Source organism: Sphaerodactylus townsendi, linkage group LG14 (genome assembly GCF_021028975.2).
Source record: "Sphaerodactylus townsendi isolate TG3544 linkage group LG14, MPM_Stown_v2.3, whole genome shotgun sequence".
Lineage (NCBI taxonomy): Eukaryota > Metazoa > Chordata > Lepidosauria > Squamata > Sphaerodactylidae > Sphaerodactylus > Sphaerodactylus townsendi.
In genome coordinates, this window is record NC_059438.1 from 37,044,661 (window position 1) to 37,062,545 (window position 17,885).

General features: G+C 39.7%; 1 protein-coding gene and 1 pseudogene across 1 annotated transcript in view; both read right to left on the reverse strand.

Annotated features, from left to right (window-relative positions):
* The window catches only part of IK (IK cytokine), a 375,513-nt gene that overhangs the window by 3,421 nt on the left and 354,207 nt on the right, over nucleotides 1-17,885 (reverse strand). The gene's annotated exons all lie outside the window — the stretch shown is intronic.
* Nucleotides 7,698-12,762, reverse strand: LOC125443431 (annotated as a pseudogene).

Here is a 17,885-nt window from a genome sequence, read left to right on the forward strand (position 1 = left end):
GTGCCATGCTGGGATTCCTCCGGCACGGAATAATGGAGCTGGCCGCTCCCCATTTCCCAGGCTGTGTGGAATAAAACCAGCTGCAGCAGCCGCCTCATCACCCAATCTGCCGTCCAAACAACCATGCCCAATTCAAGCATCAAAACAAAAAGAATCCTTTCAAAAATACAGAAATCCCCTTCTTTAAAAGAGCAAAGAATCCAATGATGTCCTCTGAATTGGTGTTTATTAAATCCTTTCAATAGATTTCAGGAATGTGGTGTTCGGTGGTGTGATCCCTATTGCGACTGTGACAGGCAGAATTTGCAGGGAGGAGCTCACGGTTTTCAGTCTTCCTTAAATATTTTCTGATGCTGCAGTGACCTCTTGTGACTGAATTTGGAAACTGAAGATGAAACAGTGACCAGTTTCTTATCATCCTTTGTTTGTCCATTTGATTTTATAAACTTTGATTTTCAAGTGAAGTTCTTAGCACCATCTGGGTTTTTTTTCTCATGGGCTATTTCAGCTACCTCCAGCACTGGTTATGGTGCACTTGACAATCTTTTAATCTCAATGTGTGAACTAATTCTGTGGAAAAGTGTTCTATGTGATGTGCCATCCAGCAATGTCCTGATGTCACACAATGGTCACATGCAGGGAGAAGGGGTGACATATGTTATGTCCTCCTTATACAAAGCAGAAATTAATCTAGATTCAAATGCTATCCCTATTATGAATTCCAGAACAAAATGATCATCAGTCAGATGCTTCATAGTGATCGTTTTTGCAGTGTTACTGTGGGAAGATGATTTCATTTTCATTCTGCTGATTTAAACAAATATGGTCCTTCAACTGCAGCAAATGTGTGGGAAAGAAGTGTTCAAATACTCAGAAATTCCTGGAATCAGAATGATAGCATATCTGTCAGGACTCAGTCAGTCCCCTTCCGGGAATGTCTTCTTCCTCAGTCTTTCTCAGGCTCATTCCACACATGCACAATAATGCACTTTCAAACTGCTTTCAGTGCTCTTTGAAGCTGTGCGGAATGGCAAAATCCACTTGCAAACAGTTGTGAAAGCGGTTTGAAATGCATTATTTTGCATGTGCGGAAGGGGCCTCAGACTTCTTCTCCCCTCACTCCTTATCACCAGTCCTGCAGTCCAGTAACATTTGAGTTTGGAACTAGGAGAAGCAGCTTAACTCTGTCTTCTCCAGCTGTCTGTCAACTAAAAACTCTACCTTAGCTGCTTTCCCAAAAAATGAGGAAACAGATTCTCCCCCGTATATGTAAACCCGGAGTGACCAAGTAGTTTGTGGAGAACAAAACTGAGCAAACAAAAACAGGCAAAAGGGAAGTGATCACCCCTTTCTGCTCAAAGCAATTGCAGAAAAAGCATGGAAGATGCCATGAAGCTGGAGCAATGAATATTTGCCAGGTGACACATCACATATACACCTGACAGAATATCCAGGGACAACTGTTGTTCCCTCCATTCAGATGAGTTCACTGTACGATTTTGAACTAGCATCATAAATAAAATGCTAGGTGCCAACATCTTTGAACCCTGTATTTTATAACTAGTTGATCCAACAGAAAGTCTTCGTGCCAATTTTGCAAAGGATCTATTTTTAAAAATGGTTCTATCCTGCCTATTAAACCACCAAGCTCTGGGTTGATCATGACGCAAATTGGTGCAAATAAAGACTTTGCTAGTTTAATTATTATGGCGGTCTGCAGTAATTAGCAAATGGTACATCTTTTTCTTCTTTGTGTAGTGATAATATCAATGCTACATTCTAAGTGGGGCTGGGGCAACTTTGGGCAACGCCCCTTTTTGGGGATCACTGGTGATCAGACACTGAAAGAAGCTAACAAATGTCTATTCTTCTTCTCTGTAATAAAAATGGCTGAGCTGTCAAAAGCATAATTACTTCAGGGAAATATTGATGAGACTTTGAATGTAATATAAAGTTTCTAGTACTTCCAACAGAATATAAGGCTTCTAGTACTAGAATGGTTCCTTTTGGAAAGCTGCTTGATTATAACATCATGTTTGGCCTTTTGCTTGTCTGATCTGTGCCTGGATGTACCATAAAGTACTGCTGATGACCAAAGCCAATGTTAGTTTTATATTGTGCACAAAGCCAATGTTAGTTTTATATATAATTATATAATAATATATAATGAAGTCCCTTCACAAATTTATCCACATCAAACTAGAATTAAAAGGGAACAAAAATCTAATAAATATAAATACTGGAGGCCAAACTTTACAACTTTACACATTCTGCATTGGATTTATAACATTCTGTTAAACAGCAAGTTAAGCTTTGGGATACTGATCCAGAGTAGACAGTGGTATAGATCTCTTGCCGTGTAGCCTAGTGTGGTGTCATTGTCAGGTTGTTGGACTAGGTCTGATGAGATAACATTGTCAGGTTGTTGGACTAGGTCTGATGAGATAACAGGTTCAAATTCCTGCTCGGAAAAGCAATGTGCAAAGACAAAAAAGCCCACCCAAGGCTGAAAACCACTAACACAAAACGGCAAGGAACAAGGAAATATGTGCAAAATGTGTTTAAAAGTTATTCAAATGACACAGCGATAAAGAATCTGAACAATGAACATACACTGCAAAGTGCTAAGGAGTATTTCAACCCACATGGGTAAAAGTTCAAAATGAAAGAAGTTATATGATGTCAATATCTCAAAAGTCTTTCATCAAACCTATATGTGATGCCTTGAACATTGGCAGCAGATGTTCCCAATCAAAGTTAGCAGTGCAAGGCGAAGAGACGTTCTCGCGCCAAAAGGGAATAAAGCAGTGAGCACGGAAGTTGTAACAAGAGCAAAACGCTTTGCGTGCCGAAGTGCGTTTTCAACCGGCATCATCTTCTTCAGTGCATTCAACTTCCAAAACCATTCTTTTGGTATTTGCTGAGGGTAATTATCAGTGATACATAACAAACGTCAAAATACGTGTGATAGTTAATAACGTTATAACATGTATATGTTTCCAAAATTGTTATTACTGAAAATAACATATTCATTACATAGCAATATTACAAAATAAGCAAAACGGTCCTATACAAGCAATATATAGTGTATAATACTCACAAGTAATGTTTCTGTGTTACATTCATTCAGCTGTCCCTCATGAAAAGTAACTTTAATGGAGTCATACTGAAGTACTCTAGCAACAATAGAGCACACCTATAATCCCTAAGGCTATCAGTAGGCAATCAATTTGCAATTTTTAAAAAGGCATTTTTAAAGGTAGCAGCTGAAATCCAGGTCTTTATTGAACCCAATTTTATTAGTTTTTAATTAAAAAATCCACTTTGTTTTTTGTTGAAGGAGGACTCTCTTTATGTCTATATAGTCCTTTTAATGAGATTGTAATACATACAATACTACGAACCTGAAATCTTTAGGGGAATGATTATTGACAATAAAGTGTTGAGTTAAAGGTGCATCCACTCGTTTAGTTTTTATTGAATTAATATGTTCATAAAGTCTACTACGTAAACAACGGGTCCTCATTCCAACATAGGGAAGATGACAGTGGCATTCTAATAGATAAACACACTGTTTAGTGGTGCAATATGAATAATGTTAGATATTCCAGGAACGATGGTTATGTAAAGGATCTACAATATTCTTTGTATTATAGATCATTTTGCATAAACTACACCTATTACATTTATTATTACCTTTAATAATGGGCTGTTTAGTTTCTACCTGTCTAACATTCGCCCTTACAATTTGACGTCTAATATTATCCATGCATCTATATGCAATTCTAGGCGGACTCCTGCATCCAGCAATATGGGAAACCAAATGCCAATGTTTCATAATAATAGATTTGACTTTCAGGTGTATAATCAATGGACCAATGCATTCTATTCTCCTTAGTTTTAACCTTATACTGTAACAATTGATTACGAGGTGTTTTTTTTAATGCGGTCCAAAGCATGATTCAAAACAGTACTGGGATAACCTCATTCAGAAAAATTGTGTGGGATCACTCATGTGAAATTTGGATCACTCATTCTCGCTCAACATATACCTCCCTCACGAGGTTATTTTGAGGGTAAAATGGATGGTGGAGGAAGTATGTAAGCCACACTGAGCTCCATAAAGAAATGGCAGGATAAAAGTCAATTCAGTAAATAATGGCAGGTTTTACCAACTCTGGCTAGGATACCTGAGAAGCAAGGCTTGGTCACTGTTATCCATACAGGATGGACTAATGCAATGAATGGTGCATGGGGCTGTTTTTTGAAGACTGTTCAGAAGCTTCAACTGATTTAAAGTAAAGTTCCAAGAGTGCTGGCAAGCACAAACTAAAGGGATCGTCTATACTGACTGACAATTTACTTCCAAGCAGAATTTCAAGTGTTGATTACTATCTCTTTTTTAAAAATATTTTATTGATATTTTGGATTATTACAGATTTATATTGTACATCTTATATTTCATCCTCCATATCTTCCCCCCCCCTTTTCCCCTCCCCCCTCTTCTTTTCTTCTTTAGATGTGCAGCAGCAGGTCCATTCTTTTCAATCTTCTTGTCCATTTTTCTTCTGTAATTCCAATTTCGTTCAACCAGTCTTTGAATTCCATCCAGATCCACTTCATATCTTTTTGTTTTTCTTGCCATATTTGTTTTCTTGACATTATGTCAAAAATTTCTAATTGTATTTGCTCCCATATATATTCCAACCATTTCTGCATTGTCCAGATTTTTTTGTCTTTCCACCCCAATGCTATTACTGCATGGGCCGCTCTGATCATGAGTTTAAATAACTTTCTCTTTCTTTGTTCTATTATTATATAATCCAATATGCCTATAAATAATAAATCTATGTTTAGCTTTATTTTTACTTTCACATATTTTTCTATATATATTATAACATTTTCCCACCAATGTTTTACCTCTGGATTGATTACTATCTCAAGCCATATATTGTCTTCAAGCAGGTACGCCAAGAGCCATTTTTTCCTGTAAATCTGCCTGCTACATCATTGCCTCAGTTTGTGCTGCATGTTTTTTTTAACAAAAAGTACATAACAAATATCATATAAACAGGATGCAATGACAAGAAATGGCAAACAACAATACTATAAATGAACTTGTCTGTAACCATGGTCTTGTTGCATTTAGGCTTTATATAACTAGCAAAAAGTTTCCAGAACTTCCAAATGATTGTTTTTCATTGCTGCTGTCTGATATCAGTGTGTCCTGTCAATTTGCCATCACTGTAATTCTCAGACATTTGTCCTTCTTCATGACAATAACTAAGAGTGCTGACATTGCTGTGGCATCCCGACTTTGGAACTCTCACCCCATAAAGACTGGTGCCAAAATATTTTGTGCGCCAGTTCAAAAAAATTTATTCTGTCAAATATTCATAAGATCTAGCCTGTTATCAAAATCTTTTTAAAATTTCAATATATTTTATTTCAATGTTGCATATAGTACAGATATTCCACATATATTAGAACAAATACAAGAATTAAAAATAAAGGCATGGTAATTTTAAATTTTCCATATTACAACTAACTAGTTTATCTGGTTACTTATCATTTAATTTGGTCTTGTCTTTAATCACTTCATTCTTTGTTTTCTTCACCATATATAGTCTTCTCCTAATTCTTACTATTATACCAAAATATATTTTCATTAAATTACAAAACCTACTAGTATCTCTGAGGTTTATCTAGGGTAAATATGGAATTAATCCTTCATTTTCTTTCATGCTTAATAAAACAGACTTCTTCACCTCAATTCAATCTATAACATTGGGATAAAGGTACACCGTTATCAAAATCTTAATGGGAGTTTCTTGACCCCAAAAGAAGGCTATTATGCTAATTAGTATGTTATTGATATTAATGTGAATATCTACTTTGATTTTTGATGTTGTATTGCTATTTTACTTTATTATTATTTTACTTTATTATTATTATTGAGATTCTATTGTTGCTATTTTACTTTATCATCCTGAAATTTTGTTGGTTTTTGTTTGGCCGTGAGAGCTGTTTCCGTGTTTTAACATGATCCTGCTTTAAGTGTTATTTTTTGCCTACTGATGTTGCTTTTTTGTGCTTGATCTGTGTTAAACCGGGTTGAGACTGTTGTTCTAATTGATTGTTATGATAATTATGGAAAATTTCCACTCAAGCTCATCAAATGCTCCCTCTGCTCAATAAATTATTGTTTGGTGACTTCGGTTGGATCCTAAAACTCCATCCAGTTTCCTAGCAGCAAAGTCTTCCATCAATGCGAGAAACCTGCTGCCTGCAGAATCTTTCTCCACTGGTAAACTACTGGAGGAAGGCTCCTGGTTCCAAAGGAAGATCCCACCTTTATCAGAGAAGAGCTTACAGTCTGTTTCAAATCAACTCTATCACACAGTGTACTTCTTCAGCAGCACAAACATCATCTAATCTGGAGGAACCGGGTTTGATTCCCAGCTCTGCCGCCTGAGCTGTGGAGGCTTATCTGGGGAATTCAGATTAGCCTGTACACTCCCGCACACGCCAGCTGGGTGACCTTGGGCTAGTCACAGCTTCTCGGAGCTCTCTCAGCCCCACCTACCTCACAGGGTGTTTGTTGTCAGGGGGGAAGGGCAAGGAGATTGTCAGCCCCTTTGAGTCTCCTGCAGGAGAGAAAGGGGGGATATAAATCCAAACTCCTACTCCTACTCCTACTCCTCTTCTTCTTCTTCTTCTTCTTCTTCTTCAGGCTGCTTTGCCCTTTCATACTGGCTGTTGGCTTCAATGTGCCCAGTGGAAAATCATTACCTTTGCTTTCTAACGAACTTCAACATCATTCAATATGCAGTTCAAACTATATTCATTGGTGCAAGTAAACCAGCGTCTAGCTCATCAGTCAATTGATGCCATGCTCTTTTCTCAGAATATTTCACACAATCTCCATATTAAACAGCAATAGGAGACTCCTATCTGAATTGGAAATGGAAATATCCTCTGCAGCTTTTTCTACATTTTTGACGTCAATTTGTTCATTCAGACCCACATTCTTCTTTGCTGTTTGCGCATGTATTCTTTAGCAACTGAATTATGCAACTCCATCTCCATTTTGGGCAGATGAAAGGTTCAACAGAGAAAAACCAGTTTTTATGATGGATTTGATGTCTGAGTGGTTTTTCTTCTTCCTCTCATTTTGTTGGTAGGATTTCCCTGAGATGTTCTCCTTTGCCCAACTTTTAAATCAGACCCTCAAAATCTTCTTTCTTTATAAAAGAATGGTACCAAGAATGATGCTTGATTAGACTTTGAGATACTGTAGTGCAGGATGAACACAACATCCTCACTTCTTCAGAGGCAAGAAGTAGATCCTCACTATGCAGACAGATTATAGGATGCACTTTAGAAAGCAGAGGGATCAAGGGTCCACTAAATACAGGAAGCACAGGATGAAATATAAGCATGTAAAAATCATACCTAACCAAGAACAATAGAGGAAACACTCACCAGTTATGGTAAACAAATTAACACATATGTGTGGGGAGTTCTGGCTGTTGCAATAAGGGATAATGATCACAACTGGGATGAAATCAGAAGTCCCTGTTCAATCCTGAGGGGAGATAGTGTAAAACTTTTTATGAATCCAGTTCAGCACATTCAGGCTGGACTCTCTCTTTGAATTCTGTCAAGAATGCAGCCACTAATAGTTGCTCAATCCCTTGCTCAGCTCCATGATTCCAGCAGGAATTCTTGCATTAATCATTGACTGTATGTTCGTTTGATACATAAAATGCAACCTGGATTCTGAAGAATGCAATTCACACGCCAAAAGTCTATCATTTTATTTTGTTTTTATTTATTTATTAGATTTATAGCCCATCCTTTCCCATCAAGACATGCTCAGAGCAGCTCACAATAGGCAATATACTACAATAATAAAATCTACTACACAATTAAAACCCAATTTAAAGCACTCTGTTGCCCCAAAACCAAGCATATAGTGAGAGAAATTAATGGGGGTGGGGAGCAAATCAAGGGAAGGATAGCAAGAAATTCTCTGGAAGGGAAATAAATAAAGGGACAGGGGAAGAAGAAAGAAAGGGGGAAGGAGGAGAGAGTAGGCAGTACGTTTAAATAATTCATCTTAACAGTAACAACTATATTCAACTATATTATTAATAATTAGCTCCAAGGGTTTATAGATTATGAGAAATCAATGCTTTTAATATACTTATGTTCCTGGATTGCCGCATTTGTTTTTAACTGTGGTTATTTCTGTAGAATTATTATGATTATAGTTGTTAACTACTTTGAATACCTTTATAGTAGAAAGGCCAGAATAACTAAATTCCTTGGACAGAAAATGAAGGAAAAATATATGCTGCTATTACTCAGTACTGAAAAGGCATTCGACAGAGTTGAATGGGAATAGTTCAACAAAGTATTGGAATACATCTGTTTGGGAGGTCAATGTAAAATATGGATCTCTTAAATATATGACAGCCTGATAACTAAGGTATCAATAAAGAGCCACTTATCAGATGCATTTTATCTATCATAGGGCAACCATCAAGGCTGCCCACGTTCTCTTTTATTTTCTGTAATTATTGAAACACTGGCAATAGCTATCTGATATAATATTAATGTACATGGAGTAAGCATGGAGAAAATTCATCTAAAACTGGTCTTTATGCAGATTATATTGTGCTCACTTCAACTAAGTAACAATATAAATAATATAAAACTCAGGCTGTGCATACGATCCTAATACTTGAGGTTTATTTTGCTTAAAAGCTTTCACTTTCATTTTTACTTCTTGCCCCTCTTTCATCACACTTATATCCTTGTGCAGATCTATTTCACTTCTATTAATTCAACTTCTTAGCATTTAAGCAGTAAGGGGCCAATTCGGTATTCATAGGTTTTCAAAGGAACAGTTGGATTATGGTCATTTTCTCAAATACATTTAAAAAAAATTTACTGTGAAGAAGAGGCATGTTATCTCTCCGACACAAATTCATAGTTTTTAGAACTGCAAAACCAAGCATCTATGATAATGTCTTCTAGATGGAAAAGCTGCCCAAAATAATCTTACAGAAATTTCTGGAAAAGTATGGCACTGTGAATGGATCAATGAAATTCATTTCCCCCCCCCCACCCAAATCTAAACATTGCATAAGTAGACAGTCTCATGCTACATAATTAAAAACTAATCCTCATTTCACAATGAATAACCTTTGAACTATAATGTATCTTAAACAGTAAACAGTAAATTTTAAAAATCTGATTTTTTATTTTTAGAAAAAGATCATTGATACTTATCCACACTGATTCTGATTATCCACTAACAACAAAGTCAAACAATTGAAATTGCATTAACATTCCATGTTTACTTCTTCTCAATGAATTTGGATTGCATTCAATATTTTTAAAATACAAAGTACCACTACCACGAATAAAGATTTCAGAAATGGCTGATCATTTTACAAAACATGCAGACCAATCCCAAGCATATTCACTCCTAACTAAGTCATACTGGGGATTAATTCCTAGCAATTGTGTCTAGGGATGGAGTCTAGCAATGAAGTCAACCTAACAAACTTACAACTCAAGTAATATTTTATAAGAGAAGTTAATACGTTCACCTATGTTTTCATCAACATTCCAGTTAGTGTAAGCAAGCTTAGTGTTACACTATAGTGGTCTATCAGCTATCCCATTCCCACACGGACTTTTGTAAGTGTAATACTGTGTAGGGTCTAAGGATCTCCCACAAAGCCCTGTCAGCATCCTCACTAAAAGGTTGGTGAAGAAAACATCTCAGATATCTATACTTTATGTCAACAGGGCTCAGGGGCCTCTACAGAAACAACAGTAGAACATGTATCTTGTGTTAACCTCAGGACAATAGCGGGTTGGTGACATAATGTGACACACTTGAAACAAACATCTCAAGAAACAAGTTATGTGCTCCAAATGGATTATCATTGACACTAAGCCAAAATAAAATACTTTCACATTCAGTACTTAATTACTATAACTTCCCATTCAGAGTCAGAGATATTGAATAATACCAGAAAGGAGGAAATCACAATTCATTACTAACCGTTGTGCAGAGCAAGTCCTGCTGTTTCCCACCCTCCGCACAAGCAGGGATGTTGGGGCTGAAGACCATGAGGTCGCTCTTGCCTCCAGGCTCCCCACTCACCCCGGCCAGGATGTGGCTGTGGCGATTGGAATACGACCAGCTGCCCACTTCACTGGCACACAAAACATTCAGGCATTGGCGTTGCCAGGACCATTTTATCATCGCCTCAACTTCTCCCTGCACTCTGCAGCCATCGCAGAAGTGCCCGCGCATAACACGAGGATCACCAGAAGGAACAAGCTTGACACGGAGCAGATGGCGATGATCAGGTAGAGATTGGCAGTGTCTGCCAAAGGTTTTGCATTTCCTGCTGTCCTAGGAAGTCGAGCATCCGTTTTGATGGCCTGGCTATTGGCCACCAAAGACACACTCAGGGTGGCTGTGGCTGACATGGGGGGCTTGCCGTGGTCCTTCACCACAACCAGCACATTTTGGCTTCCTCCATCCTCTACCTCATCCAGCATCCGTGTGGTGCTGATTTCACCACTGTACAACCCCACTCGCCAAGGGCCACTGTTTCCTTCATGCAGCTCATAGCGAAGCCAGGCATTGTAGCCGGAGTCAGCATCCAGGGCACGGATCTTGCCCAACATGTGTCCAGAAGGTACAGGGATTACCAACAAAGCAGGAGGCTCCTCCACTGACTGGGACACTGCAGGTGCGTTGTCATTCTCGTCCAACACAAAGACTTGGATGGTCACGTTGCCACACAGAGAAGGAAGACCAGCATCCTTGGCCCTCACCTGGAACTCCAGCAGCTTCAGCTCCTCGTAATCCAAGGGCTGCAGGGCATACAGCTTCCCACTCTCCGAGTGCACCGAGATGTAGCTCGACAGCGGCCAGAGCTTCTCATCCAGCCAGTAGCTGACCAAGGCGTTCTCGGCCACATCTGGGTCTGAAGCAGACACTGTGAAGATGTGAGCTCCAGGGGGGTTGTTCTCCCTCACAAAGACTGTGTAGGAGGGCTGTGCAAAAGTGGGTGCATTGTCGTTCATGTCACTAATTGGCACAACTAGGCTGGTGCTGGCTGACAATGGGGTTTCCCCTTGGTCTTGTACCCTCACTATCAACCCATACTCAGCTACCTGTTCACGATCTAAGGGCTCTGAAAGTACCAGTGAGTAATAATTCTTGAAGGTGGACGTCAGCTTGAATGGGAACTTGGGCGGCCACAAGGAGCAATTTATTTTCCCATTGGCTCCAGAGTCTCTATCTGAGACACTGATCAGGGCCACCACGGTCCCCGGTGGGGCGTCCTCTGGAACTGGCACAGACAGGGATGACACTGACACCTCTGGCGCATTGTCATTCACATCCAACACCTCAATTATCACCTGGCAATGGCTAGACAATGGAAGGTTGCCTTTATTTTCAGCCACAATCTGTAGATCAAATATATTGATGTCTTCAAAATCCACATTCCCATTCACTTTTATTTCTCCAGTTTTGGAATTTATGCTAAAAATCTTTTGGAAATGTGCTGGAACATGGTTATTAAATGAGTAAAAAATCTCCTTATTAATTCCTTCATCTAAATCAGTGGCATTGAGTGTTATAACCAGAGTTCCAGCAGCTGCATTTTCCTGCAATTGCACCCTGTAAACTGACTGGTTAAAGACAGGAGGGTTGTCGTTAGTATCCAGCACATTAATGACCAACTGGATTGTGCCCGTGAGTTGTGGTTGGCCCCCATCAGCAGCTGTCAGTAATAATCGATGCACAGAGGTCACCTCCCTGTCCAATGGCTTCTTTAAAATTAATGCTAAAGGTTTGTTGTGTTCTTCTCTTTTCTGCTCTATTGTGAAAAATTCATTGGAACTGAGCTTGTAGCTCAACTGAGCATTTGAATCAATATCAGAGTCTGAGGCTTCTTCTAATAGGAACTGAGTACCAGGGGCAGTTATAAATTCCAATATGCTCAGGGTTTGCTCACTTGCAGAGAAAATGGGAGCATTGTCATTTATGTCCCTGATCTCCACCTCAACATGGAAGATCCTCAGAGGCTTATCCACAATCACCTCCAAGTGAATGGCACAAAGAAGGCTCTTGGCACACAGCTCCTCCCTGTCTATCCTGGAATTCACAAACAAAATCCCATTCTGCACATTTACCTCTAAGTAATCCTTGTGCTCTTTGGAAACCATCCGGAACATCCGAGGCACCAGCTCACTCACCTCCAGCCCCAGATCCTGGGCGATGCGGCCCACAAAGGTGCCATGCTGGGATTCCTCCGGCACGGAATAATGGAGCTGGCCGCTCCCCATTTCCCAGGCTGTGTGGAATAAAACCAGCTGCAGCAGCCGCCTCATCACCCAATCTGCCGTCCAAACAACCATGCCCAATTCAAGCATCAAAACAAAAAGAATCCTTTCAAAAATACAGAAATCCCCTTCTTTAAAAGAGCAAAGAATCCAACGATGTCCTCTGAACTGGTGTTTATTAAATCCTTTCTATAGATTCCAGGAGTGTTGCATTCGATGTCTGTGATCCCTATTGTGACTGCGACAGGCAGGATTTCCAGGGAGGAGCTCGGGATTTTCAGTCTTCCTTAAATATCTTCTGAGGCTGCAGTGACCTCTTGTGACTGAATTTAGAAACTGACACACTAACTGTTCACATCTTAGTGACCAGCTTCTTCTCATCCTTTGCTTGTCCATTTGATTTTGTAAATTTTGATTTTGAAGAGAAGTTCTTAGCATTGTCTGGTTTTTCTCTTTACCAACATGCAACGCACTTGACAATCCTTAAATCTGAACATGTAACTAATTCTGAGGAAAACTGTTGCATGGGACATGCCATCCAACAGTATCCTGATGTCTCTGATCATTTCACAAGGATGGAGAAGGGTGACAGATTTTATGTGTAGGCACAGATTCCCTTCTTATAGTGAGCAGAAATTTATCTAGTTTCCAATACTAGATGAATTCCACAACAAATGATCGCCAATCAGACAAACAGTACTTCAGGGTGATAGTTTTTTTAACTGTTGCTGTGGGAAGTTGAATGCATTTTTGTTCTTCAGATTGGTGTAAATATGAGTCTTCAGTTGCAGCAAGTTTGTGGGAAAGAAGTATTCACTGGCTCAGATTGTCCCAAGATCATATAGATACTGCATGTGTCCTCTTTCATTCTATCCCCTTTGTGAATGTCTTCTCGATGAATGTCTTCTCTTTCTCTCCCTCTCCCCCTGTCTTTCTTTCACATACACACTCACACACTGAGGCTCATTCCGCACATGCAGAATAATGCACTTTCAAGCTGCTTTCAATGCTCTTTGAAGCTGTGCGGAATGGTAAAATCCACTTGCAAACAGTTGTGAAAGTGGTTTGAAAACGCATTATTTTGCATGTGCGGAAGGGGCCTGAGTCACAAACACAAAATACAGTCTGGTAACCTTTAAATTTGTAATCAGGAAAAGTGAATTAACACTGTCTTCTCCAATAGTTTGTCCACTATAACGCTTCCTTAGCTGCCAACTCAGACATGAGGAAACATACTTCCCATGTATATTTATTCACCGGTGACAAAGTAGCTTGGGAAAACAATACTGAGCAAACAAACACAGGTAAAAGAGAAAATCTAACATGCCCACCTTGTCCATCCCTCTGCTCAAAATGACTGCCTCCTGTGGCTGTTTTTTTAATTTTGCATGGATGGTGAATGGTTAATCCTTTAAGAATCCCTGGAGTGGTGTAATTATCCTCAACCCATAAACCCTGCTGGTCAGAGGACAGGAAGTGGCACATGAAAGCTTAGCAAGGAGGAACCTGAAAATTATGTATGCTCAAGGATTGGAGTTAGGGTGGCCTCGCCCATAAATTTAGGGAAGCCCGAACAAGAGGAGGCGTGACTCTTCTGCATCCAATCAATCACCCGTATCGCAAAATGGTATGGGGGATGCCAAAAATAAATAATTGAATAAACTTGGCCCATTTTACTATGCAACTGAGCAGTATTTTATTCTGTAAAGTAAAAGTCCTCATAAGCTGCAATGGACTTATGCCACCAAAAAGTCCCAGATGCTGGTGTAAACAGGGGCAATGGCTAGGTGGAAACCGACTAGCATCAGCTCCTCCCGTGGCCACAGAAAGGACTCTGGTGCCACGTTTAGTGCCATGCTGCCCACTGGCAGATCCACCCCTCCACCATAGCAAGTGCTCCAGAGAAGAAAAATCCACCAGCATGACCCAGTGTCGTTCCCAGCAGCAATTCCCGCCCTTGGATGTGGTGTAAATCTTTTTATTTTTAATATACTGCTGATTTCAATGGTACATTCTAAGTGGGACTTGAGGCAACCTTGGGCAACACCCCTTGCTGGTGATCACAGGTGATCAGACAGTGAAAGAAACTGACAAGCGTCAAGTGTCCGTCTCTGTAATAAAAATGGCAGAGATGTCAAAAGTATGTCTATTCTAATGTATTGATGAGACTTTGGCCCCTTCCGCACATGCAAAATAATGCATTTTCAAACCACTTTCACAACTGTTTGCAAGTGGATTTTGCCATTCCGCACAGCTTCAAAGAGCACTGAAAGCGCATCCTACCGCCCCTTCCCTTTGGGTTTTAAGGGAGTTGATAGTAGGTGCCATCTTTTATGTTGATCTTAATAATGCTGCATTTTAATGGGGTAGGGTTTATATTTATTAGAGCCGTATTAATTGATATTTAATGGATTTTAATCTGATATATGTGCTCTATTTTATATGTTGTTCACCGCCCTGAGCCCTCCGGGGGAGGGCAGTATATAAACCTAATTAATAATAATAATAATAATAATAATAATAATAATAATAATAATAATAATAATAATAATAATAATAATAATAATGCATTATTTTGCATGTGCGGAATGAGCATTTGTTCTAGTACTAACATGAAAAAAAAACCTTTAGCATTCTCCCGGTTCCTTTTGGAAAGATGCATGATTATAACATAATGGTTGTTTGCTTGCTTGTCCGGTCGTACAATGAAGTCCACATCAACTATTGATGTGAAGGGTTTTAGAAATATATCCATATAGATTCTTAAATGGCAGAGATGTACAGTGGCGAATAAAGATATCCAGGGATGCTGAGCAGCTTTTGTATAAAAATGCTTTACTAGTTTAGGGAAGGGTTAGATGGAGAAAAAACAATAACAAGCCATACTTCTCTATTACATATTTACAGTAGAAGACTACATCTTGCAGCTAATTCTAACTGACCATGTGGTCATCTCCTTGTGCTCTGCCTCTAACAAAGAAAAACAAGTTAACTTTATAACCTCTGGCTATGTGCTAGTTGGCACATACACAATGGCGATTTACTGACCAATAGCAAACCAATAGAGTAGGTCATAAAACAGTGACCTCAGCAACTGGTTTACATATAGCCCTTAGTAGCTGGATTGTGACAGATACTTGAAAATACCAACATGATGACTATCAGAAAATAGGACAAACATTGCAATGCGCACATAAAGGCCAGTGTTAGCTCTGTATATCATGAAGTCTCGATCTGGGCTGACGATACCACCTGGTGTAGTGAATACAGAGTTCAACTAGGATGCCCCAGTTTCAAATCCCACTCTGAGGTCAAAGGTCACTGAATGACCTTAGGCCCGTGGTGGCCAACCTATGGCACTCCAGATGTTCATGGACTACAATTGGTCATGCTGGCAGGGGCTGATGGGAATTGTAGTCCATAACATCTGGAGTGCCAAAGGTTCGCCACCACTGCTAAGCCTATCACTCTCTCTCAGTTTAAATTACTGTCAAAATGTGAGTGTTTGATATTACCATAAATCTTCTGGTAGGAGTGGGGAATGTGGCATACAGGGTTGCTATGTCTGTTTCTGGTTGACTTGCTTTCACTTTCCTATACCTGCTGCTTTGGCTGGCAGGCCTGCTTCACAACGACCTTCCCATGGGATCTTCTGCAATTATCTGGTCTAATTTCTGTTAGGACACAAGTGTCAAACTCGTGGCCCTCCAGATGTTATGGACTACAGTTCCCATCATCCCCTGCCAGCATGATTCTGGCAGTGGATGATGGGAACTGTAGTCCATAACATCTGGAGGGCCACGAGTTTGACACCTGTGTGTTAGGACCTTCCCACCTGGTCAATAATCCTTCTCCAGTGTCTACTGATTCTCTATCAGTAAAAGAGAATTCATTCATAATTGAGTCTCTTTGTTTGAAAGATCTAGAGGGCATGACACCTACCTTCATAGGTCTGTTGTTGTGAGGATAAAAAGATGAAGCAAACATGTTATAAGTCACTTTGGGCTCCCATTTTGGGGAGAAAAACAGGGCGTGGTGGTGGCAGCAGATGTGAAGTCACAATTGATCTATGGCGACCCTGCAAGGTTTTCAAGGCAAGAGATTTTCAGAGGTGGTCTGCCATTGCCTGTCTCCAGGTGGGCTGAGAGAGTTCTGAGAGAACTGTGGCTGACCAAGGTCGCCCAGCAGGCTTTATGCGATGGAGTGGGGAATCGAACCCAGTTGTGCTGCTCTTAATCACTACACCACATGGCTCTCAAAAAGCAGGGTAGATATATATATTAAAAAACCCTAAATAAATAAAACTGATCTCCCATTTATGCAAGCTTCCATATCATCTTGGATGACTTGTAAGTTATATTAAATACATATTTACTTCCCTTATACTTCACCTTGCTCTCTATTTGGAACCCAAAGCATCTGTTCATCTCCATTTTATCCTCATAACAAACCCTATGAGGTAGGTTAGGCTGACAGTATATGATACCCAGCAAGTTTCCTTGGCAGAAATGGGGATTTAAACCTATAAGTCTCTCAACTCCTCGTCTGAAACTTTAACCACTACACTATACTGGTTGCCTTATTGAGCACAATATTCGGCTCGGTGTAAATCTCAGATCTCAGCACCTCAGATGTGAATTTTAATACAGCTTCCTTGTTTAAATTGATGTGTCAAACCTTTTTAGTTTTTAACAAATCTACTTCTCACTGTCAATGCAAATCTTGTTCATTAATATTTTTCTTTCTCTCCATTTTTTGCTATATCAAATTACTAATATAGCAGCAGAAATTCACAACTTCTCTCTTAACCTGCCTTTGAAATTCTCCCCTAGTATTTCATAAGCCTTTGTGAAGTTAGTAACTGTCCTCATCCATTCACTTAAGACCTCACCAGATCCCCACAATGACTCATATGGGAGGGGAAAGCCTATTAATCGATTTTGAATACCTTTAATGACATATAAATAGTTTAACATTAACATTGCAAGATAATAACAGCCTTTACAACTTCTGGCGAGTGAAAATAACACCATTTTAAAATTTAGCCACCGCTTCCAACAGCTCGTCGTTGTGGCTGTTTAAAAGATATATAACCTTCTGTTTATCTGTAATGCCTTCACTTCCATGCAGGAAGGGGATTATGTGCTTCTTCCTATCTATCTCATAAAAAGGACAATTCAACAGCATATGAGATACTGTTTCCACAGAACCCATGCCACACGGGCATTTCCTTTCTTTATGTGGAATTCCAAGGTGGCGTCCAAGGCTAAAGGCAGAAGGCAGGGCATTACATCTAGCCTATTAATCATTGGGACCTTCTCTGTGATACACAACAGCTTGGGATGGAAACATGCATGGAACACTTCCAACTTAAACCTTCCCTCCTACTCCCGTGTTTTCCTCTACAACCCTTCTCTCCCCAGCTGAAGGGAGAGAGCTGGAAAAGGATTACTTGTTAGTCACTCCTCTAGCTGGCCTGACAAGAGATTGCAGGTGGT